Source organism: Equus przewalskii, chromosome 15 (assembly GCF_037783145.1).
Source record: "Equus przewalskii isolate Varuska chromosome 15, EquPr2, whole genome shotgun sequence".
Lineage (NCBI taxonomy): Eukaryota > Metazoa > Chordata > Mammalia > Perissodactyla > Equidae > Equus > Equus przewalskii.
The window spans coordinates 43,703,187-43,729,375 of NC_091845.1; the positions used below are offsets into that span (position 1 = coordinate 43,703,187).

A 26,189-nucleotide genomic window follows, 5' to 3' on the forward strand; every position below is an offset into this window, starting at 1 on the left:
CTACCTTTAGGAAACAATGGTGCTTGTTTTCCAAATTCTCGCTGAGGACTTTTATTCAGGATTTTGTTTAGTCATCCAGAGCAAAGTCTATAGGAGCTAAGCAGGTGTGGGAAGGAGGCTTGCCTTAAGAATAAGTAGGTGATTCCTGTTAAATCCACATGGACAATGTGGGCTGTTGGTCTCTCAAGAAAAATCAACCCTAGAGAAGCAAGAAGGAAGAGTAGAATCTGGGAACTTAAAAAACAACTGAGAAACCCCTGGGGAGAGGCAGTCCCCGCTGGCAAATGTGAGGTAGCTGGGAGTGGTTGTGAGAAGAAAGCTTTTTGGTTCTGTTCATACTTTCCCTCTACATTGCCTGGGGACTGTCACTGCCTGTCCTTTCCCTGTTGGAAATGAGAGCAGCAACCCAGCCCCCAGTGAAGGCTAGATACTATCAGGGCAGCGAACAGACAGAAATCCCTGCTGGTGTGAGGAGTTGAGGAAATAAGGAGAGGACTGACCAGCCACCCATGGGCAGTCCTGTGTCTACTCTCTGCCTCTAAACCCAGGGGTGGGGGCTCTGTAGATCCTCCCAAGACCATGTTTCTCTAAGAGTTGGAGGGTGACAATTGCCTGGTAGAGATATCAAAGATGGTCCTGTGGTGCCTGGGCTTCTCCGGTGCTCATCCTTTAGGCTCAACAGAAAGTCAACAGAGGAGAACCTGACTCTCAGCCCTTCCCAGGTCCTATTACCAGGCAGGGTAGCAGATACTCCCAAGGAAAAATCCCACAGTCTCCATACCTGGACACTTGAAGAGTGCCATTGCATAAAAGACCTCAAACCAAAAACACAAACCCTCTGAAACAGAACTATTGGAACATTGGTCAAGGACTTAAAATAGAGATGATCAATAAACTTGAGATATGGAATGGTGTTAACAGCATGAAGCAAGAGCAAGAAATCAAAGAACTAAGTAGAAATGTGAAAAAAATACAGATAAAGAGCTTAAATATAGGATAAACAATAGTCGATATAGCCGAAGAATGAATTGATGAGATGAAAGAGCAGATGAAAGGAACAGAAAAGTATAAAGAAAGCATGAAAGAAAATGTAAGATGTGAAAGATGGCTCCGATGCCTGGGAGACAAAAGGGAAAAGCAGGACTATGGCTGATCAGAGAGGTGGCTAGGCTTAGTGTGGCACGATTGTCCACAAAGGCGTTGTTTGGCTTGCATATAATTTAGGAAAACTGAGACCAAAATTATAAAGTGGAATTGTTGCTTCTGTTGGGGGAAAAGGAAAATCAAAAGACCGCCACTAAAACCGAATTTCTTCTTCCTACTCCATCCTACAGCCCACTTGGGTATGTGATATACTTGACCTGGGAAGGACAGAAGGTTTGACTGTGCAGATCCCTCATCCAGACCAGGTAATGTCTCTCTAAAGTTATTGAACTAGGTAAAACGATATTAAATGACATCCCCCAAATCACAGTGAACAATGCACAACTTTTGAGTTTGGAGAAGGTATCCTGTAATCCAACAAACAGCTGCCATGATCCAAGAATGATTGATGATAGGGGTGGGGAGAGCCCTGTGGTTTCCAGTGGGCAACAGCTCTGGTCACCCCTACTTAGGCACTTCTTTAGTGGAAGGTGTGGCTTTCAGAATATATGGGTAGCCAGGCTTTTTATTTTACCGTTTAAAATCCTAAATTACCTGACGGATGGCTGAGGTCTTAATGTCTGTATATTTCATGGGCCTTTCATCCTCTGCTGATAGCTGTCCGAGGGCAGCCCCCAAGTGCCTTTTCCTGGTTTGGAGGAAGGAGTGAGTAAAGCTTGAGACAACACCTAAATGGCTACTTCAGCCTTAAAGGGGAAAAAGAAAAATCAAAGTCAGCTTTTTCTCAGTGAGTGAGTGGCAGGGCAGAGATGAGAACACATATAGGAGCAGGCCCTGTATTTACCAATAACTCTTCCCCCAGTGCTGGAAGCAAGAGGCTTAAAGAAGGGCTGGAGGAAAAGTCCCTCCTCTCCTGTTTCCAATGACCCGGCAGTCTCTAAATGAGGCAGTGTTAACCCTGGGGTCCATGGGAATAAGCTCTAGGGGGTCAGTGAACTGCCCAAAATCAAAGGTAAGATTTTGTGTGCATTTTTCTGGTGACCCCAAGTTTTACCAGATTCCCAGAGGTATTTGTGAAACCAAAAATGGTTAAAACTGTAATTCTTTTTGGAGGTCATGAGAAGAGTAGTGGTCCTAAAAATAGGAGAAAGAATGGAAGCTTTTTCTTCATCTACTTTTTATCCTTGCTTAATGGAAGTGCTGTTGCCTCTCCACTGCTTTCGGCCACCTACGCTTGTGGATGGTCTTGTAGGGCAACCTGACAAGCCTAGATGGTTGGTTTAGCTGTAAGCAGTGGTGAGTTGAGTTCTTAAATAAAGGAATGTCATTGGATCTAAGAAATTTGAGTGCTTACTCTGCACCAGGCATACTTGTGAGCACTGCATGTGTGAATCATTTTTATCTTCACAGCAAACTAGGAATAGATACTACGATCCTCACTTGAGATGATGAAAGGCAGCAGGGTTCATTCAGATGAGGGCAGTCTGCCCTGCCATTATTGAGGTCCAGTGGGAGTTTCCCTCTTTAGAGAGGGCCTAGAATGCAAAGAGGTTCCTATGCTACATAAACTGCTTCTTCCTCTGCTCCAATGACTTTAAGGAAAATAAATAAATGCAGCTTCTCGAGTTCTTCTGGGATGCCACTAGATGGTGGTGTGCCAAAGGCTATTTCCTACTAGGGCGCTAACCATCAAGGAATGCATATAAATTTTGCTCTGGAGTGTAAAAATTTGCCTAATAGTTTGAAAGAAGAGCTCTAGGAGTGAGCTGGGACCCTCCTCTAAACTCTTCTCCCCACTCCCACTTTGCTCCAGAACAGTTCAAACTGAATGTTTCACATTTTGACTAAATAATGCATCTCTTAAATAATGTATCTTGCCTGCCTCTGTTGCCTGGCCTAATTCTGGGTTTTCATCTGCAGAGCATCTGCACCAGGTGTGATGACAGCATCCTCTGCAAGTTGTAAAAGTTGCACAGTGATGGTAAGGAATTTTGTCTTGACATCTTGAGGATTCCGTTACAAAGTTCTTAGGTTCTAATGCATTGAAGTGTTGAGATGCACAGTAGCACAGAGCCCACAAGCATACGTTGAAACATTTTATTGCTGAAATCAGTAATAAGAAGAACATTGTGACCCTTTACACATCCCTCTATCGTCTACTTTGTCCTCTTAAATGAAATCCTGCTGTTATCAGTAGACCTCCTTGCCCCCGCCCCCCCATCAAATGTAGGTACACAATCAAAATGTATTTTGTATCACTGGGAGCTGGCCCTTTTCAAGGTATATGTGAGTACCACAGTGAGACCAGAGCAATCTCATTCAATTATGAATTTTTTTTTAAGTAGTAGTACAACTTTAATGGCTGTTGCTATTTCTATGGGGCCTTAAATGTATTTTTATTGCACTCTTTCCAGCAGTTAGACACTGAAATGAGTCTCTAGTCTACAGAGCCTCATCTAAAATCATATATAATTCACGTGCTAAATGGCTAAACTGGAACTGTGCCTCTTCTCTTACATGGGAATTTAAAACAATAAGGTTATTAAGTGGTCAGATCCTCTTGCTTCTCATACAGACCTGACGAAACTGACCCACTGTCTTGAGCTGTTTGTTTCTAGAAGAGAACTAAAGGCCAAGTATGAATCATTGTGTGTGGTGTGTGCTCAGGGCTCTTTGCAATTCCTTTCAGAGCCATAGCAGAGTTTTTGATTAAATGGAAGACAGTCTCAATTTTAGCATTCCTGTTTTGAGGCTTCCATTAATAGAACCTGGGTTATCAGATGACTCAGTTTCCAAGAACCTTGCCTTTGAAACACAGATGAGCACTATTATGACATAAAACTTTTACATCTACCAGAAAATATCCACCATTCCATCTTGCAAATGTGACGATGAATATCAAAGCTTTCCTTAGCTAAGTATACTTTTATTTGCTGTTTTTGTGGAGCAAACTGTGCCACTGGACTTCCTATTAAATAATATCTAGAATCCTTAATGTTGTCTTTGTGTGCTGCTCATACATATCCTCCTAAGAGCGTCTACTTTCAGATTCCTCATCTTCCAACCTGTTGTCCCTTGTGCTGTTGCAGTTGCTGAGTTGAGTATCATTTCATGGCCACATGTTTTTTTCCCCTTGTCCCTAAAATCCTCTCCCATTCCACCCTAGCCTTTCTACTGCATTTAATAATATGTCCTTATATACGTATGACTCCTTCAATATACAGTGGAATGTATTCCAATTTACATAAGTGGTTCCATATTATGGATCTCTGTCTTTCTACTCAGTGTTTTTTTACGATGTATGCACAGCTATGTGGATATATTCATGGCATTTAATGGCAGCATGGTGTTCTAGAATATTCACCCACCACATTTTCCCTATCTGATCCCCTAGTGATGGTCACTCTATCAGTTAGGGTAATATTAGCCAACAGATCAAACATTATAAATTTATTATTAGAAGTATCAAAACAGTTATTCCCAATAGCAGACATCTCTCTTCTAAAGCAGAGCTTCAGGGAACCAGGCACCTATCTTGTGGCTCTGTCATCTTCAAACCAAGGTTTCCGGTAATTATAGGGAAGGAAAGAGAGGACTAAGGATTTGCACCTGGGAGGATTCTCTGGGCCATGCTTGGAGGGAGGCAGATCACCTCTATCATATTCCATTGACCAGAGCTTGGTCACAGGCCACTCAATACCAGAGGGGCTGGAAAGTAAGTATAAATGGTATTGCTTTTTAAATTTCAGTTTTTCAATCATATATAGGCATACAATTAATTTTTCAATGTTGACCTTGTATCTTATGACCTTACTAAATTTGCTTGTTAGTTCTATTAATTGATTTATAGATTCTTTAAAATTTTCTTCATAAGCAGTCATGCTATCTGTGAATACAGAAAGTTTGACTTCTACCTTTCTGATTGTTATGGCTTTTCTTTTTCTTACTTTGTTGCAGTGGCTACAATTTCTAGTACAGTGTTAAAATAGAGATGGTGAGAATGGATACCCTTGCTTGTCACTAACTGTAGGGGGAAAGCATGCAGCATTTCAGCATCAGGTATGATGTTAGCTGCAGGTGTTTTGTTGATGCCTTTTATCAGATTAAGGAAATTCCCTTCTATTCCTAGTATGCTGAGTTTTATCATGAATAAATGTTGAATTTTGTCAAATGCTTTTTCTGCTTCTATTAAAACAATCATGTAATTTTCCTTTATTCTGTTAATATGGAGGATTTTGTTGGCCAGTTCTCAAATCTCAAACCATCTTTGCATTCTGGGCATAAACCCTATTTGTTCACAATGTATGGATTTATTAATATTTTGCTAAGGAGTTTTCATGTATATTCATGAGACGTATTAGTCTGCAGTGTTCTTCTCTTTATCTTCTCTTTATCTAGTGTTGGTATTAGGGAAATGCTGACTTCATGAAATACATTGAGAAGTGTTTCCAACTCTATTTTTTGAAAGAGTTTGTGTAAGACTGGTGTTATTTTTTCTTAAATGTTTGATAGATTGTGGTAATGAAACCATCTGGGCCTGGAGTGTTGTTTGTGAGAAGAACTTTGATAATAGTCAATTTCTTTAATAGACAGAGGCATTCGAATTTCTTATTTCTTCTTGCATCAGCTTTAATAAGTTGTATTTTTCATGGAATTGTTAATTTCATCTAAATTGTTTAATTTATTATCATAAAGTTGTTTATAATATTTGCTTATCCTTTAAATATCTCTCATTCCTGATATTGGTAATTTGTGTTCTCTCTTTTTATTTTCTTAACTAAGATAGCTAGAGGTTTATCAATTTTGTTCATCTTTTATTAGAAAGAACTTTTGATCTTCCTTTCTCTATTTTTCTATTTTTCTCTCTTGTATCTTGTCTATTAATTTTCTCTATTTCACTAATTTATTCTCTTATTTATATTCTACTTGCTTTGGGTTTACTTTGCTCTTTTTTTCTAGCTAACATTGAACTTTAGATTATTGATCTAAGATCTTTCTTCCTTTCTAAAATAAACATTTGTAGCTATAATTTTCTTCTGAGCCTCTAAGCCCTGTTTTAGCTGCATCCCACACATTTTAGTGTTTTATTTTAATTATCAATTAGTTCAAAATATTTTATAATATTCTTCAATTTCTTTGACTTGTTAGAAGTGCGCTTAATTTTCAGATATTTGTCTCTTTTTCTATCTATCTTGTTGATTCCTAATTCTGTTGTGGATAAAGAACATATATTGTGTTATTTTGATATTTTGAATTTATTGAGACTCAGATCATGTGCTGGACCATAAATTATCTGATAAATGTACCATGTATTCTGTGTTGATTGGTGGAGTATTCTATGAATGTCATTTAGGTCGAGTTGGTCCATAGTACTTTTAAAATCTCTATCCTTACTGATTTTTGGGTTTTGGTTAGTTTTTTCTGCCAATAACTGAAAGAAGAGTGTTAAGTCCATAGACGCAGTTGGGGATTTTGTCGTTCTCCCTTTTAGTCCAATCATTTTTGCTTCATGTACTTGCAAGTTCTGGTATTTGGCTTCTACATATTTATGATTGTTTTCTCTTCCTGAAGAATTGACCATTCTATAATTTGTTATGTTCCTCTTTATTGACGGCAATTCTTTGTGTTAGAGTATCTTATCCAATCTCAAATGTGGCTGCTCTAGTTTTCTAGTTTCCTTTTTGCATGGTATATGTGCTTCCATAGGCTTAATGTAAACCTAATCTATATCTTTATATTTAAAGTAGGTCTCTTGTAGATAGCATGTAAGTATGTCTTGTTTTCTTAACCAGTCTGACAATCTCTGCCTTTTAACTGGAATGTTTAATCCACTTACACTTAATGTAATTATTGATATGGTTAGATTTATGTCTGCCATTTTGCAAATTGTGTTGTTTGTCTTTTTGCGTGTGTGAGGAAGATTGGCCATGAGCTAAAATCTGTTGCCAATCTTCCTCTTTTTGCTTGAGGAAGATTGTCACTGAGCTAACATCTGTGGCAATCTTCCTCTATTTTTCTTTTTGTATATGGGACACTGCCACAGCATGGCATAGGGCCACGCCTGGGACCCAAACCCACGAACCCTGGGCCACTGAAGCAGAGATTGTGAATGTAACCACTATGCAACTGGGCCAGCCCCTATTTTGCCCTCATTCTTGAAGGGTATTTTGGCTGGATATAGAATTCTAGGCTGACAATTTTCTTTCAACTTTTTTTGTTTGTTTTTTTGCTGAGGAAGATTGGCCCTGAGCTAACATCTGTGGAAATCTTCCTCTTTTCTTTCTTTTTGCTTGAGGAATATTATCCCTGACTTAACATCTGTGTCAGTCTTCCTTTATTTTGTATGTGGGTTGCTGCCACAGCATGGCTGATGAGTGATGTAGGTCTGCACCCAACACATGAACCCAGGCTACTGAAACAGAGCATGCCAAACTTAACCACTTGGCCACAGGGCCAGCCCCTCAGCACTTTTAAAGATATTATTACACTGACTTTTTTGCCTCCATTGTTTTCTGATGAGAAGTCAACCATAATTCCTAATTTTGCTCCGCTGTATGTAAAGTATCCTTTTCCTCTGGTTCTTTCAAATTTTCTCTTTATCTTTGGTTTTCAGCAGTTGACTATGATGTGCCTAGGTATAGTTTGTTTGTGTTTAACCTGCTTAGGAGTCACTAAACTTCTTCATCTATAAATTCACATTTCCCACCAAGTTTGGAAATTCGTTCTATTATTTTGTCAAATATTTTGTACCCTGTCTCTGTCTTTCGTCTTTTTGGGACTGCAATCACACCAATGTTAGACTTTGATATTTTCCCCAAAGGTCACCTTTTTTTCTGTCATCTCAAGTCTCCTGTTAAGACCACCCAGTGAAATTCTGAACCCTTCCATCAGCCAAATCACCCTAAAACACTACTCTCACTGTGTAAGTCTTTTGTCTAAGAATCTAAAGTATGCATTTTATTATATGTAAATTACACTTCTAGAAAATCTATAGTGGCTCCATGTTGCCTACTAAATACAGACCAAGTGCCTTATCTTAGCACTCAAAACTTTCCAAAATAGTCATGCATATTGTTTATATATGCAAAATTTGCTGTATGGATATTGATTTCCTCTAGAGATAGGAACTGAATGGTTGTGAAACAGGCATGGGAAGGAAACTTTTCAACATTTATTTTGCAAATTTGAATCAATTTAGAATGTATTTATTCTAACAACAATCCCAAAGTATACAGCTCATCCCCATTTCTGATTAATCATCTCTCCCATTCCTGAACAGCACATTTGCTCTGTCAGTCTGATCACTGTACCTCCCTCTGCCCTCCAGCTTCCCTCCATGCTCCTTTTCCTTAACATGAATCCAAGGCCTAACCTGCCTTCAAGACCCAACTTGCATCTCCATTTATGAAACATTCTGTATTAGGACTTGGTCGGTGGCAAGTTCCAGCCTTTGCCCAAGAAGAGGGGCAGGTGGAGCTGATCTCAGGGATAACTAGACTAAGGGACTTGGATGTCACTGGTACTCCTCAGCTTTTATACCTACCCCTCTTTGCAAGCTCATCTTGTTATCCCAGGCTCCCTGCAAAGGAAGCAGGAACTGAAGCATCACCTAGCTCCAGACTTACATATTTTATAGCCATATGAGCAGAGAATAAAAAGAGCATTTCCTTGATGACTTCAGTAAGAAGAAAACCCCAGGAGGGACTCAGATTGGCCTAAACTTGGTTGGGGACAAGGACATATGACAAATCACTGATCAGCTTAGCCTGTGATTGGCAGGCTGACCAGAACTGTATGGCTGGAGTGGGTAGGGGAGCAATCTTCCATGAGGAGAGTAGAGAAGTGACTACTTGTGATGGAATGTCAATACATACACATTGTTTCTTTCCTGGCAACTGCCATGCTCACTGACCTGTCTGTGTTTCCCATAGTGCCCTTTTACATCATATGTTTGGGCTGTAATGCAGAATATGCCTTTGTCCTTTGAAGTCTGACACGGGGTAATCTCATTTCCCCTAACTAAATTTTAATCTCTGAGAAAACAAGGCTATGGTTGAAAACACCAACAGATTCTGGCACAGATGTGAATGTGCGGGTTTGCTACCACTTACATCGAAGCTAAAGTTGGATGCAAGATGCTTTGATGTGTTGTAGTACGGCTGCCTAAAGAGCTCTCTCTGGGCAAAAGAACAACTGGAAGCAAAGAGACCACATGGGCTGAAGGTGAGCTGAGAGGTGGTTTCTGACTCTCACACTCGATTAGGCTGCTTCTTCCTTGAGTTAGAACCACTATATGCCAACGACAGTTTGGCCTGTCCTGAGACCACCTTAAAACTTTTGCATATGGAATGGACCTATGACACAGATATTACACTTTAATAGCTGCCATCTTTAATGTCTTCAGACCCACTAATGCTGTTTGAATCACTATCCTTGTAGAAAAAAAGTACTGTAACAGCTCACCTTCACTTAATGGACTTGAGAAAGAAATCGATTAACTGAGTAAGGTTTGTTTCAGACTTTCAGAGAAACTCTGTGCTGAGAAAAACTGTTTAGTGACTGTAAGAGTCAGTTTACAGTATCGCTAGGAATGAAGAACTATGTTAATATAAACTCAAGTTTATAAGAAAAGAAACGAATGAACCACAATCTCTTTACCTCATTCATAACTTCCTTCCGCACTGGGTCAATAATATATTCAGAGATGTTGTTACATAAGTGTGGCCAGAACCACCCCCCCGCCCCCAGGCTTTATTTGCTATTGCTTTACATGCTGGAAATTTTGATAAAGGGCATTCCCCAGGAGAGGATGAGGAGATAGGTTTCAAGTCTATTTGGAAATAACTTAAGGTAAATGGTTCTGGTAACTGGAAAAAACCAAAACTTAAAGAAGGGCTTTAGGTTATCAGTGGAATAAATGCATGATTCATGCCTTTGTCTAGGTAAATGTCATGGGTGAAGGCAGGTGCTTTGCTGCCATCAAAGTGGCAAGGAACCCTGCATCTTGCCTTGGCTCAGTCACACCTTTCCTGAGAGGCCCTCACGGGAGCTCTGCACAGGAACAGTAGGACATGGGAGAGGGGCACACCACTTTAGCTGAGTCTGTGATGCCCACTCCCCAGCCCCCAGTGCAGAGTCTGAAAAAGCTGAGCTGGAGCGTGAGACTCATGCTTGAGGCCTAAATAGGGTCTGTTCCTTAAGCCTGATCTCAAATCTTGGGAGCCTGTTCCCTCTGCCCAGCCTCATGGTAACAAATCCAAAGTAATAATGCATAGGCTAAGCAGTACGTGCAAATAAGAGAGGCCAAGACCTGGAGGGATCCATATTTTTGCTTGTGTTAGTGATGTGGGGTGTGTTTCAGAAATAGCATTGAAAGTGACCAGACTTGGGCAACAATCATTTTAAATAGGCATGCAACATGGTACTAACCTTCTGAAAAGCATGAAGTGCTGTTCTGTGAGAAGGTAGCACTGGGAGGGTTGGACACCTTGTACACCGCCTCACATCCCTTTGGCCTAGCCTCTGATTCCAGGCATGGCTAGAGTACCCTGCTCCCAGGTGTCAGCACCTTCTGCTGGCAGGACCACGCCTGCCCTGGGGCTGCTCTTCCATCCCGGGGATGGGGGGTGGTGGGGGTGGCAGGAAGGGCCTGTGGGAGCCCACCTCACGTGGCTCAGTCTGGATGTGTGGGGGTGAGGGCACACAGGACAACCCTCAGCCAGTGGACAACAGGAGCTTACTGTTAGTGCTTCTTCTGTCCCTGAGGTGAACAATTCTGGGGTGCACTTTACCTGGCCTTCTCAGAAGGCTGACTCCCAGTGGCCCACAGTGGTAACCAACTCACAGATGACAAGGCATCTGGTGATAGCTTTCTCTCCTCTCTGTCTCTTGTTCCCCTTTCCCTGCCTGCTGCTCCCTGGGAGGACTTGTCAAGCCAACTGCCTGCAAGTAAGTTTTGCCTCAGGCTCTGCTTTTAGGGAACAGCACCAAGGCAGGGGGCCACTTGAGGTACTTAATGCAGAAGGCCGTTTGTGTGCAGGGAAAGAGGCATTTTGTACCATTCTTTAGGTTATATTAGCAATAGAGGGGGCTCACCCTCTCTCTGCCTTTCAGTTGACCCCTCGGGACCATGGCTCTTCTGTCTTTGCTAGAGCATCTCCTCCAGGCCTGTGCCTCATCCTCACGGCTCAAATGAAAAGAACAACACACCAAACTTGGACCCTAAGCCACTTCCCATTTCAATGGAGGGTACCCAATGGGGGAAAGAGTGCATCAAGCAGAGCAGATGCAAAATTCTGTTTGGGGAGACATTTGAATCTTTTTCTACTGAAATAACTTCTCTTCCTTTGTCTTTCTCTTGCTAGAGGTTGTTGAAAGTCAGGTTTCTAGCTAACTTAAGCAGAAAAGAAAGTAATTTGCAGGAAAGATGAAAAGCCAGCTACCCGAATGGAGGCTCCATACCCAGACACAATACAAGTGATTTCACAGAACTGGTCCCCTGAAGGACACACAAGTGGCAGTATGTCCAACAGCACTGCACCAGACCCTGAATTTTGCAGCCACTTAAACCACTGCCACACTGCCATCACTGGCATCAGAATAGATTCTGCTGGCATTTCCCCATGGAGCTTTAGATGGCCCCAGCAGCACTGCTGACCCTAGCAGTGCCGTAGAGCCCCCTACAATTGGCTGCCGTTCCCCAAAAACAAAACACACATCAGAGTGGGCAGCAAAATAAGGGGGACCCATTTGGCCACATTTGAAGATACCATTTGATATTGCCACTTGGTTTCTAACCAGGTTTGGTGGGTCTTCAGATGCCGTGTCCCCTTACTTAATCAAAAGTTCTACTTTCACCTCTTCTGTACATTGGAATTCCATCTTTGGAATAAGTTTAGAAATGACTGCCCTTTGGAAATAGCATCTTCAAGTGTCAAGAGGCTGGAATGGATGTTCCCAGGAGGCTCCTGAAAACTTCTTTCCAGGTGTGTGTGGACCATGGAGGGAAGAGGCCCCTCTGGAACACCCCCTGATGTGTTATTACCAAAGTAAGACTTGAGACAGCTCATGACCTCTGTTGACAGCATTCCTAAGCCTCATGCTAAGCAAGTGCCACCCCCCAGTCTTCAAAGTGCCCATGGTAACTTTAAACAAACAGTGTCAGTCACCACCTCAGGGGACTGAAGGAAAGGGACCAGCTGTTCTAGAGAATCAAACTTCCAAAGCCTCACGACCCTACACTTACTCTAGTGCTGTGAAAACTTTCTATTTGTCTTCACACACAAGACAGAAATTCATTTTTCTCAGATCTCTTGCAATGATTCTAATTCTGTGTGGAACAAAGTTCTGACAAGGCCAGTGTGTACAAATCACAGATTGGATTCTATGAGAGGCAGATGGAGTTGGGAATGCAGACGGTTTCAGGAATTCCCCTTCCTTGAGGGACCAGAGCTGTGCTCAGTTCTGCTGAAAATGACCTTCTCCAACAGCTGTGTCCCACTCTGTGCCCTGTGCCCTGAATCAGCTCTGTGTCCAGAGTGTCATCACACATCTCATGAACTACTCTCATTGGCCCTTATGCCCCTACCCACAGGTGTTCAAATCCATCCAAGGCGCCAGGAGAAGATCTGTCTCCATGCCACCACCAGCCCCTGCTGTGGTCGGCTTTCTCTTGATTCTTCCTTTGCCCACCCAAACCTCTTCTTCCTACGGTTAGGAAGCAAAAGCCCCTGTATGTCAGTAGATGCAAAGAGAGACAGAAGGTCACAAAGAGACTTTGCTCTGGCCACTAGCCCAGTTCAGCCCATCCACACACCCAGTAATAAAGGCCGCTCGTCATTCTCTTTGACCCTTTCTTAACACTTGACAGAGGCCACTCATCACAAATTGCCCTTCTCCTGATACTACAAGCTCACATTCAGTACTTCTCTACTTTCCAGCTTCCAGATAAGAGAGTTTAAAATTAAACTCAGTCCTTTGTGGATGGATGCCTTATCACAAAATTAAAATGAAGTATTGTCAGAGTGAAAGTAATGTGAATACACCTTCTTGAGAGAAATCCCTGCTCTAATTTAGAGGAGTCCTTTTAAGTCTCAAGATCCAAAGTGAATTTGTTTAGAATTGCAAACTTTTCTTATGGAAATAGCAGTGGTGGAGCTGCCTGCAGCCCATGGTTTAGGGAAGTCACTGACAGCATCTGGAAGCATTCTCCCAAGACAGAAGGGAACGTGGGCAAAGACTTAGGTACTGGAAGAAAGACCATGGGAAGTCTCTCTAGAGACTGTTGGATTCCAGGCTTCCTCACCCCGTTTCTCTCCTGGCTTCTAGGGTCTAGACCCACTAGCTTCATAGACCGCAAAGAACAAATGTCAGGCACATCAGGAGACAGTGTTGGGTTAACCCTTCAATGCTTCAGTTTGTAACCACTTCTGGCTCGTCATCAGAGTGAGGGCAGAGCTCAGTGATTAATGGCTACTTTGCAAATCAGCAAGTGCCATAATATTCAATTCCCAAATGACAAGGGGGCAGATGCTAAGGCTCTAGGCACTAAAAAAACAGCAAATGTTCCCCTTCTGTGTAAAAAAATGAGTGGGAGGAAAGAAGTGATTTGCAAAGATTTGCTACTCTTGAAAATCAGTCTTTACCTTAAATCACCCAATGCAAATTCCTGTGCTGCCCACCCTGGGGCACTTGGGCTTGAAGCTGCCAGGACACCTGGGAACTTGTGGTTTCTCAATTGGTGTAAGCCATGATGACAAACTCCCCTCTGCTGACATAGGATTTTGGTACAAGATTTGTTCTGTAACACTCAAAAGTGCCTAGTACAGAGAACAGCTCAGCATCTGCACCTGACAGTCTCCTTAACTCCTCTCTCTTCAATGAGCTCAAGGTCATGATCCATCTCTGACTATCTACCTAGGCAGAGGGTTGGTGGCACCATCTGGGAAGAAAAAGGACAAAACTTCTGTACTTTGCTGTTGGCCAATCATCTAATTCCTAATACACTCAGTTCAGCATCTACTTGATCTATTGAGGTGGGGGTATATTAGTTATCTATGGCTGTGTAACAAATTACCCCGAAACTTCACAGGTTAAAACACCAAACATTTATTATCTCACAGAGTTTTTGAGGGCCAGTAATCTGGGAGTGGCTGAGCTAGGGGGTTCTTGTTCAGAGTCTCTTAGGAGGTTGTAGTCACCTCAAGGCTTGACTGAGGATGGAGACTCTGTTTCCAAGCTCACTCACGTGGTCATTGGCAGGCCTCAGTTACTTCAGTCTGTTGTATTGAAGCCTTCAGGTCCTTACTAGCTATCATCCAGAGGCTTCAGTTCTTTACAACTTGGGCCTTTCCTAGAGCTGTTCATAACACGGCAACTTCTTCTCCCAGAGAGATTAATCTGTGGGCAAGGGGTGGGAGAGAGTAAGCCCAAGACAGAAGCTGCAGTCTATTTATAACCTAGTCCTGGAAGTGACATGCCATCACTTCTGCTGTATGCTACTGGTCGCACACAGACAAATCCTAGTACATGTGGAAGGGGACTAGGCAAGGGTGTGAGTACCAGGGAGTGGGGATCGTTCGGGGCCATTTTGGAGACTGCCTACCACATTGGCCATTGGCAGAGGATCTTAGACTCAAGTTCAGACCCTATCTGCCTTCACCTTTAGCTCCTCTTTAAGGGAGCCAGCTTGAATCTCAGTCCAGAAAGGCAGGTATGTGAAAAATAACTTACATTTTGCACCTCCAGTTTACTGGGTCTTAGGAAATTCTAATTTCACTCTTTCTCAGGGGAGTCAAGGTGTTGGGAGAGATTTCCCTGGTTATGAAGCATTTGTCAACACCTCTTCCTACCGTGATATCCATTTTCCTGGAGGCTCTCTGCTGCTTCCAGACTGTAGCTGGGAATCTATCTGGGCAGCTACATAGAATCTCACCTGCCTAGATGTACTACATCCATTTCCTTTCTGGATTCCAGGTGGTTCTTCCTGGGAAATGGGGAATAAGCTGCCATGTTATGAACAGCATCTGCCATGGGACCCCCAGGCTTCTCTGCTTGTCTTCCCTTCTACAGCCTAGGGAACATTCTTTCTAGAATATTGTCTTCATTTTATGACCAAAATACCTTTCCTGAGAATTCTACCCTAGACCCAAGGGGTTCAGATTTGGAAACAAGTCCTGTGGAGTCCCAGGTTGCTTGTGACTTCTGCCCTGAGGCAACGAGCACAGGGCTGCCTATATTTTTGAAAGGTGAAAACAGAGGAAGAAAAAGGGAAGATTAAATAACCTGGCACACCAGCGTGCTGCCTGTACTTCAGTTGGCTGGACTCCACATTGTCCATCCCACCTCCATGTCTTTGCCAGATGTCCCAAAGTTCAGTAGGCTTATTATTCACACCTGCCTGCAACTCTCAGTTCTCATGTTCTTTAGCCTCCATCTTAAGACTTGTCTCCTTTCTGACTCCTTTCCTGACCTCAAGCTTAGGGGTCATCGCTCTTCACTCTGCATTTTCTAGAGCTTTCTTGGTCTTACTCCTTATTTGCTGTAACCTTCTCTGTGTCAATTCAGAGACCACAAATTGGCAGTCTGTTTGCTGAATCTGTCCCAAAGATGTAGTTTGACCCATGCCTCTTTTTGCTTTTAATTCGAATGAGTTGCCAACATACAAAAACAGAGGGATTTCACATAAACTTGGGTTCTGGCTTGCACTGAAAAATCGTATCTGGCAGCACCAGACTCCCATTCCCATAGAATGACAATTGGCCAGCGCCGAGCAGCAGCTGTCCTTTTCCGTGGTCCTGCTCTCTCTAGGCAGCACCTGCCCGCTTCACCCGCCCTCATCACTTGCCAGACATGTGTTTGTGACTCCTGTTCTGGTTTCTTGGGTAGTTACCTCACCTCTCACAGGCTGATTGTCCTGGATGCTCTTCTTTTCCATTTAGTGATATCCCAGCACGTTGGGCTGAACTGTATACAAGCAGAAGAAAGTTAAAATCATGTTATCTACATATTAAAGATGAGGAAGGGCCTTACTAAACAATAGTGCCATCAGCTATTTTCACCCAGAATCCGAGGGCTGAGTCACCAAGGTCTTCTGAGTGGTAAACATCTCCCAGTTTATAATTGGTTTATAGCTAATAATCCCAAGCTTCAATTTCCTTGGTTAGTCTGTCTTGATATAAACATTTTGTAATTCATTTTCAGTAGAGACTGAAGAGATCCTCATTCAATGGGAATGATTCTTTTCTTTACTAGAAGTTCAGTTTACTCTCCAGTATGGATCTGATTTAGGGAAGTGAATGCAAAGGCCCTGGGGCAAGAGTGTGTGTGTTGGGGGCAAAGGAAGTGAGGAGTAAATTAGCAGGAGATGAGGCCAGAGATGAGGCCTCAGAGATGAGGCTGTGGTTGTGACGGCAGGTGATAGAAGTGGTCAGATGCCGGATTTGCTAAGGGATTAGAGTTTTCATTGGCTCAATCTAAATGAGGTTCCCAGTCCATTCTGCATGATAGGGCTGAACAGGGCTCAAAGCTCATCTTTGAGAATACTCCCAGGAGAAGACGTAAACACACCTCGATTTCCTGTGCTTTCCTGTCACCCTCTTGCAGAGCCTGCGATCTGAGGCCTCAGGAAGCTCAGCAACTTGCCCAAGGTCAGAGTCAGCAGTGCCCTGCTCTGCTCTCATGCCTTTAGCATCCAAAATCCAGAAATTCTGTACTCTCTTGGGATGACCCTTGCCCCAGAGGCTGCCCAGCATTGTTAGAGAAATGCATTACCTCTATGAATGGAGGGGGATCCCTCCCTGTCCTTGCTGGCTATTCAAAGCAAGCTGGCAGTTGCACAATAACCTATTTTCTTGATTCATAGCCCTAAATTTCCTTCTGCCCACTTCTTTCTGTGCCTTCTGGCTTCTGCTCGTGACATCCCTCTGCCCGGAATGGCTCCGGTACAGAGCCAGTTTGACTTTGGAGGCTGTTTTGCAAAATTAAGAGCCTGCTTTGACATGGCTTCAAGGAACACCCCGCGAGCTTCAGCAGCAGCACTTGCTTCATTCAATCCTGGATACAACAAATGCTCCAAATAGGGCCACGCACGCCTAGCACAGCACAGCCACCCAGCAAGCGGCCATTTAATCTCAATTGCTCCCCACAGCGTGGGCCAATTAAAGAGGAAGCCAGCAGGGCAAGGATCACTGGCAAATCTTTTGAGGGAAGGAGACCCCAGGGCTGCCTTGCCAAAGGCTCTCCCCCTCCATTCACACACTGTGCAAGAATGCAAACTGTGGGGCTGCCAGTTGGATGGAGGGCTGCCCCAGAAACGGGAGCTGAGATTCGGTACAGATGGCAGCGAGAGTGGCAGCAACGCAGAATAGTATCCCCAGGGCTTGAAACTTCCAAAATGAGATTTATAGTTCTGGCCCGCCCTCTTTTGGGAGGAAACACCTGCTCCAGCAGCTTTGGGAGCGGCCTCTTATTATCAACTTCTGTGTAGAGATCACATTTTTGCAGCTAACTAGTGCCTGGTGTGAAAGAAAAGCTATTTTGAGGTGGGAGGAGTTCTCAACCTTTTCGTCTTTGCATTTTGTGTCCTGATTAGTTTCTCTTTAATCCTTTATTTCTAAGTCTCGTTTCTTCCACCATCCTCCTTTTCTAGCTTCCATTTACTCTCCTTAGAACCTGTGCTTTGGAGACCAAGCCAGGGCTTCCCAGTGGTTCCCAGGCTCTACCTGCCCATGAGAATCACCAGGGTCCCCCAAATGGTTATGCCTGGGCCACTTTCCAGACCGCTTAAGTCAGATCCTGGGGGAGGTGGGGAGCCTGGCAGAGAAGTGTAAGTTCCTCAGCTGATTCTAATGTGTAGCCAAGGTTCAGAACCGCTGGCTACAGAAATGATGCTAAGAAACAAGATAGATTTGACTGTCCTGATTCACTGGGGTTAGCTTAACGGCCACACATGAGTTTCTAGAAGCAGGATTTAGTCCCAAAGATATCTGTGAGGAATCAGATTATTTTTTCATGGCTCTTCCCCTGTTATACAAGTGATACGTGTTCACTGAAGATTTAGAGAATAGAGACAAAAAAACCCTATAATCTAGCCCCTCAGAGCCACTATTAATATTTTATGTATTGTAGTGTATATTTCTTTTACTCTTATTTTTATGCATATGTACAGAGAATTTCTTGAATAAAAGTGAGATTGTACTATAGGTAGCCTTATAACTCTTGTCTCTTAATATCATGAACTTCTTTCCATGTGAGCAAATACGTTGTAGAACACAATTTTAATTGATGGAATAGTATTGTTTAATCAGTTTCCTATTAATGGGTTTTGGGCTACTGTTTTATCCTCTTAGAATAAACACCTTCCTGTCCACTTTTGTAGCTAAATCTTTGCCCACATCTGTGCTATTGGTCTAATTTTTTTCTCTATACTCATTCACTGGGTCATTTTGTCTAGTCCCATGCCTTTAGTTCTACCCCAAACACTAACAATCCAAAATTTCCGTGCATTTCATGTCACTTTTGTTCAAAAGGAGCTCTTATGATGCCCCTCTGGTTGCTCGAACCTCATTTCCTATCTTCCTACCTCTCATATGTTTGTTTTTTCTTCAAGCCAAAAACTGAGACATCATCCTTAATTCTTTCTTTGCCCCCAGGACAGAGCCTCTCCCCACCAATCCATATGCAAGACGTGTTGGTTCGAGCTCCATATTGTCTTGAATCTATCTACATCTTTCTCCCTATCACCTCCTAATCAAGCCAACTTCATCTCTTGTTTGGACTAAACTATTTCACTCTCAACCTTCTATCTTTTCTCCACGTTGCAGCCAGAATAATCTCCTTTAGGCGTAAATAAGATCATGGTATTTTCTACTTTGAAGAGTTACATGGCTACCTATCTTCAAGAATAAAACTCAGGACTTCTTACCATGATCTGCAACCCTGCAAATCTGGCTCCTGCTTACCTTGCTAATCTCTTCATTCCACTTCTCCCCTTGATGACCAGACTCCAGGCACTTTATTCTTTCTGTTCTTAAACATACCAACGCCTTTTCCACCTTGGGACTTTGAAACCCACTGTGCAGCATCCACCCAGTGCCAGGGGAACCATCCAAACTTTCAGCTTATGCTTCTTGTTCCATGAGTAATAAAGTCCTTTGATCCAAGAGTCTCATATCTTCCACCACAAAACTGTAGCAGGCTATTTTCTTAGCTTGGAAGAAGGGTGAAATCTCAGACCCTTCACATTGACACACCATTCCAGTGTGCTTGGGAAGAAAACCTACCTCACGGCAGATCAAATGTGTTTGACCATTTATTGGATATACTGCCATTGGACAGACCTGGCAATGCACACTGTATAGTATAGTGTCCCCCGCCCCCCCAGATCCATACCCACTTTAAACTGAATATTAAACGGTACTGCATCATGGAAAGGCATTAAGAAATTTCAGCTTTAATAAAACAAGTAGAAGAGGCAGGAGTGATAGTCTCTCCACTCGTAATAGTCCTATTTGGCCTATGAGTAAAGCAGGTGGCTTCTGGAAACTAAATGTTAGCTATCATGGCTTTTCCCCAAGGTAGACACAGTGAAAACTGTTTAAGAAGTCCAACAGGCTAAAATTTGACAGATTTGACTAATGCTTGCTTTTTTATCTGAATTTGGAAGGAAGCCAGGCACAATTCATTTTCTTACAGAAGGAAGGCTCCGTGCATTCACTGTCTTCCCGCAAGGGTACCGAAAGTCTCCAGGATATGCTCCCAACCTGATGAGAAGACACTTGGATTTGATTGCCAATAAAGTTGTTATTTTTCACATTGATGATATTATGATGGTCTCCTTTCCAGAAGAAGCAGCCAGGGAGGATTGGAGAATTCCAATAGCACATATGACCAGCTAAAGATGATTAATTCACCTGGCTAAAATGCAGAGCCAAATCAGGTCAACTCTGGGGAATAACTTGGGCCAAGAGTATAGAGACAACCAGCTTTGCTGCTCAGGATACTATTTCAGTTCCTTGGAATTTGACTGTGCTTTTTCCCAAAGGCAACAAGTGCTGGATGCTGACTTCACCCCACGTATCTAAACTAGGACTGACTCTCAGTGCTGTCCAGCTGCCTGCTGGTTTAGTTTTCTCATCCTTTGCTTCTCTAATCCTCCTCCTCCTTCTTCCTGGGAATGGACAGAAGGGGAAGTTATGGGAAGGCTAACCCTGCTATCTGCCCTGTGGGTGGGCAATATGGCTGAATCCAGAGATTCAGGTTCATTATCTGGTTTGAGACAGATAATGAATGGACAAAGGGGGAAATTGTGGCAGATGAAAATGGAGCACACAAATGGATAATGATGCTGGGAAAGGATAGGGTCATATTTTCCCAAGATTGCATCTTGGAGCAAGAGAATAATACTCTTAGATGTTTGTGGTGCCAAACCATGGCAGATGCTGGGAGAAACCTCTGGATTTGCTTTCCCTTGAGAAGAAGATTTGGACTGAAGCTGGAATACAAGTTATACTTTAAATTCTACTTGGTTGACTTAGAGAAATGACATCACTCAGTACCCTCTGATGACCTACTGAATAACAGCAGGCTGGATTTGGGTGATTTTTGTTTAGTTTTGTTGGTTTGTTTTGGTTATGTTTGTAATATTGATTCTTTTCTAGCCCTGAGAGAAAGCCTATTTTTGAACTGAGATGGACACATTGTCTTACTGTGCCTGGTAGCTGATACCTTGTATCGTTGTGAGCCAGCAGGGCATCATGTTAAGGTTATAAAAGGAGTTGCATCTTGCTGCTTACACAGTATCTCAGAATCTGCTTTTCCTTTTGACTACACCAGATGCGAATGTGGATGAAAGCATTCACGGAAGCAGGATAGTGTCCAAGAGAGTGAACATCTGTGTGATGCAGTTGCCATGTCCCATTGATTCCCCTGGAATTTGGAAAATGTGTGCAGGGCTGCACAGTGAAACCTGGAAGCCTGGGCTAGTGAAAACTTGTTTCCTGGTGGATGGGATGTGGTCACGCCCCATACCAGATGGAACTCAGTTTTCTGAGTAGAGGCCTCTAGTGACCACCTTGCTTAAGGGAAATAAGTGGTAATATGAGAAAAAGGGTGTTTTTCTTGAAAAGTTGGAAAAATGACACCATAATATTAACCAATGTATGATGTGTTGAGCATTACTTTAATGTCTGCCATGGTTACTGAGTATAATACAAGATTTTTGACTCCACGTATAGAGCTAAATGAAAATCAAACCAATGTAGAAGATGATCTCCAGGATGAAAGGATGTTTTGAGTTGATTTAAGACCCCTAATTGATGTAATTCACATGGGAACTTGCCAGAGGACACTATGGAGTTGAATGCTCCTACCAACGTCTTAAAAAGGGGCAAACCATGGAAGGGAGAGGGGAGAACAGAGGAGGGAGGAAAGCAGCAATTGGTAAAGGAATATATATCAGAAACTTGTGAATGGGCAGAGTCTTGTTAACTTGTTTTGTGGAGAGAATTCTAACTCCTCACTGGAGGTTACAAGTCTTGGTGGTTGTTTGTATTTTAGTATGTTTATTTTTTTGTGTGCAACAAATATTGTAGAAATTGCTGTACTAAGAATAAGAAAATGCCTCAAATATGTATCGAGGAGATTTTAATGGAGTGCAAGAGGTGAATTGGAAGGAAGGGGGTTAACAGCTGGTTCTGTGGCCTTTCCTCTAGCCTCAGGGATATCTGAGGCTTTGACTCTTGGTCTTTTCTCTTTATAGCATTAACTCAAAGAATTATTGGGATGATATACTACTGATTAAATAGAATCCAGCTGGGGATTATGTACAAGAGCTTAGTCTGTATGTGCATGTAATCAAAATTGGTCATTGAGTAATGAGTTATTGACATGGATGAGATGCAGCTGTCCTGAAGAATGAGGTGGGTGGGTAGTCACATGTCTGAGGGGCTACAAGGCCAGCCGGCATAAAGCTGAAGGGGGCTCAGAGCTGATGGCTTCCCTCAGCTGAGGTCATCTGTACTCAGTCTTCTCTCTTGTGAGCACACATGTCCTAAGTTCAGAATGACTATGTTTGGGAGTCGTGGGACTTCTGCAGTGCCATTGCTGTGCATGCCAGGATATTGCATGTCCTCTGTCCTTTAGTAAACTTGGTGCTGGGTGTGGCCTATTGTGTCTTATGAATTTGATTGTCCATCTGACCCCAAGTGCACTGTGGCTAGTAGAACATGGTGGACGTTGCAATTGCCTTAAACTTTATATATTTTAACTTGTTTTATTCTTAACCATAGTGTTTAATTCACAGCTGTGATGGACACTGATGGAAGATAGGAAAAATGAGGAACCTTGACGTTGAAATATATGTTTAACAAGATAAATGATAATTCCTCAAATTTGCATCAAGATTTTCTTCCCAGATCTGTGAGTTGCATTTATCTGATCGAGATCTTTATATAGCAGATCTACATGTCTCTCTTACTTAAGCAACCAGTGCTAAAGAGAAAATATGGTGAAAATTACTCCAATTTGGCTTTCTGCTTATTGGGAATAAATACTATCCACATCTGTAATGTGTTATTTGTAGAGCAATGCTTGCAAATAGCAGCCTAAAACTTTCTCTCTAAATTTGTCATTTAAAAAAATTTATGAAGATTATAAAAAGAAGCCAGTTGTTTTTTTATCTCAATATACAAGAAGTCTAAACATCTAGTATATTGACTTCTATTTGGTACTAATCAAGATTATCCAAAAGCACTTGAAGGATTGAATGTAAGTCATGAAACATTTTGAGACACCAAAGGCAATTTCATTCAAGTTCCAGCTCCATTGCCACCTCCTCAGGGGCCAGCCTGAATTACTCTACCTAATGTCTTCCCTTAGTTCCTTCCTTTTGGGTACCCTCCACCCTACAAATCAGGGGTCTCCATCTTATTACTCTCTTTTATTTTGCACCCCATGTTACCCTATAGAATGTAAGCTCATATGGGCAGAATCTGTCTTGTTTTACCGCTGTGTCCCCACAGTGCCTAAGAACATTGCCTGGAACATGATAGCCATTCCATTTGAACATATCAAATATATTTTTATTTTCCCTCAGGTATAAAAAGTAGTTATTTTGTGACAATTGACAAAACTGGAGTATGGTACGCATTTTTCCTGTAACATAGTATTTTGACAAATGCGCGATGCCAAGTATTTATATAGTCAGAGAGTATATACTCTGCTTTGCAGTTAGAGACCACCAGTGGTTCTGTTCCAGTGATTTAAATATATATTGAATTTTAAAACCAAAGGTGGTGACTGTGGAAACGCGCTGCTCAGATCTCCTGCTGAGGGGAACACAGTTGACTGGCAGCTCCAGCTGCTGCTCCTCCGGATTCACCACCGTGTTTGCACTGAAATCATGCTTCCCCTGGGCTGTTCCCAGCCAAAAACCAGGCATGGTGGGCATCCTAGTGGAATGTGGGACTTCTCTAACAGACAGCTTTTGCTTGAGGACTCCCCATGTGCTGGAACTTTCTGGGAACTACACCGTAGCCTTAGGCTCTTCCTCCCCAATCTTCCTTCCTTCCTTCTTTCCTTCTGGAAGTTCTAGCCAATGGAAGGCATTGGCAGAAGATTAGAGAATGGGAGGAAGGGGAAGTCCAAGGACCTTCTTCTCTTCTCTCTGCTTCCTGTGGCACCTCCAGCAGCATCTGTGTCTCCTCCATGTCTCCCTCTCCCTCCATGTAATGTATCCTCTCTCTCTGTGGCCCAGTCCCCTCCAGGCTGCCCTAGCCGATCCTTTAGGCACATCCAGTGGCCACTGTAATAAAATAATTTCTAGTGGCTTAGGGATTGACAAATACGGAAGTTCTCTCTCTGTTCCAGGAGAAAATTCATAAAGAGATCCTAATTTCTATAAAAATTTAATATTTTGAAGAGTTAATAGATTTATTTAATAGATTACATAAACAATGGTGCTCATACTGGAGAAAGTATGTGGACTTATTATTTTACTCCACATAAAAAAGTTAAATCCAGGGGCCAGCCTGGTGGCATAGAGGTTAAGTTTGCACACTCTGCTTCGGCAGCCCAGGGTTCTCCTGTTTGGATTCAGGGCGCAGACCTACACACCGCTCATCAAGCCATACTGTGGTAGCATCCCACATAGAAGACGTAGGAGGACTTACAACTAGGATTTACAACTAGGTACTGGGGCTTTGGGGAGAAGAAAAAGAGGAAGATTAGTAACAGCTGTTAGCTCAGGGCCAATCTTCCTCACCAAAAAGCATACCTTTAAAATAAAATTTAAAAATTTTTTTAAAAAGAAGGAGGATCTACAATTCCTTGTAGAATGATAAAGGCATCACTTAGTGTCAAGGCTGTGTTTTCAAATGAGACTAGAATTCTAAAAATAATTAAATTCAATAGATGCAAAACAAAATGTATTTTTTTTAAAAGTTAAAACTTTGCTAGAAAATGTAGGAGAGTACAGGGATAATCTGGGATGATGGGAACGGTTTGTAACTGTGTTACCTACCTATTGCCGTGTAACCAATTAATTCAACACTTAGCAGCTTAAAACACCTAACATCTATTATCTCACACTTTCTAGGGATCAGGAACCTTGGAGAGGCTTAGCTGGGTGGTTCTGGTTCAGGGTCTTTCGTGAGGCTGTAGCCATCTGAGGGTTCAAATGGGCTGGAGAGTCTGCTTCTAAGGTCACACATGTGGCTCTTGGCAGGTTTCAGTTCCTCACTGGTTATTGGCAGGAGGTCTCCATTTCTCACTGTGTGGACCTCTCCACGGGGCTGCTCATATCACAGCAGCTTGCTTCCCCCAGAGTAAGAGATCCAAGGGAGAGAGAGAATGAGAATAAATGCATCCAAGATGGAAGCCTCAGTCTTTTTCTTACCTAATTTTCTTTTCCTTTTTTTGGTAAGGAAGATTGGCCCCGAGCTAACAACCATTGCCAAGCTTCCTCTTTTTGCTTGAGGAAGATCATCCCTGAGCTAACATCTGTGCCAATCTTCTTCTATTTTGTATGTGGGACGCCACTGCAGCATGGTTTGATGAGCATCTAACCTAATTTTAGAAGTGACATCTTATAATTTCTGTCATATTCCATGCATTAGAAACAAATCACTAAGTTCAGCCTACACTCAAGGGGAAGGAAATTAAACTAGACCTCTTGATGGGGAGAGTATCACAGAACTTGTGGGCACATCTTTAATACCACAACAGTAATCAAGAGGAGAGTCTCAGGAGCTATGAAAGAAAAAAAATCTGATTATCCGAAAACATAAAACATTTGCATGGGAAAATACTGTAACAGTTAATAGACAAGAGACAACTTGAGAAAATTCTTGTATTGCAGATAAGGTAAATCTCTATAATATATAAATATATAAAGTGCGCATAAAATTGGACAAGAAATAGACAATCTGCTAGACAACTAGGCAGAGGATATTCAATCAGTCAGGGCTTTTGTTTGACTGCTGGTGACAGAGACCCACCTGTAGTGGCTTAAAGACTTGAGGGTTTGTTTTTGTTTGCTTTTGTCATAGGTCCCGAGGGAGGAGGCTCCTGGCTCTGGTTCAGGGCTGAAGTGTCTTCATTTGCTTGACCTTTGTCTTATGGTTACAAATGGCGACTAGAACTTCAGGCAAGAGCTACACATTCTCGGCCTCAAGAAGGAGATGGCAGGAAAAGGACAAAAAGGGTTTTGTCATTGGTTTTAGCCAATGACTTCTTTTTATATCCTATCCAAAAAGCTACTAGAAACAAACAAGATTGCCTACAGTATAAGATAGGATGCATCTGGGTCCAAACAACAGAAGACTCAGTTGAAAGAAAATTTTAAAAAATGAGGAAAATTCGGGGCTGGCCCTGTGGCCGAGTGGTTAAGTTCGCGCGCTCCGCTGCAGGCGGCCCAGTGTTTCGTTAGTTGGAATCCTGGGCGCGGACATGGCACTGCTCGTCAGACCACGCTGAGGCAGCGTCCCACATACCACAACTAGAAGAACCCACAACGAAGAATACACAACTATGTACCGGGGGGCTTTGGGGAGAAAAAGGAAAAAATAAAAATCTTTAAAAAAAAAAAT

At 42.5% G+C, this 26,189-nt stretch overlaps 1 long non-coding RNA gene across 2 annotated transcripts in view; it reads left to right on the forward strand.

Annotated features, from left to right (window-relative positions):
* LOC103556075 (uncharacterized) overlaps positions 1-25,870 on the forward strand; it is a 54,922-nt gene extending 29,052 nt beyond the window's left edge. The window contains exons 2-4 of one of the 2 annotated variants that reach the window (XR_546119.2): positions 1,335-1,409; positions 3,025-3,085; positions 25,650-25,870. This is a non-coding gene — a long non-coding RNA (uncharacterized lncRNA). Of the gene's footprint in view, positions 1-1,334; positions 1,410-3,024; positions 3,086-19,797; positions 19,918-25,649 lie in introns of those variants that run through there. The other variant, XR_011527027.1, reaches the window with a different exon arrangement.
* The last annotated feature ends 319 nt before the right edge of the window (positions 25,871-26,189 follow it).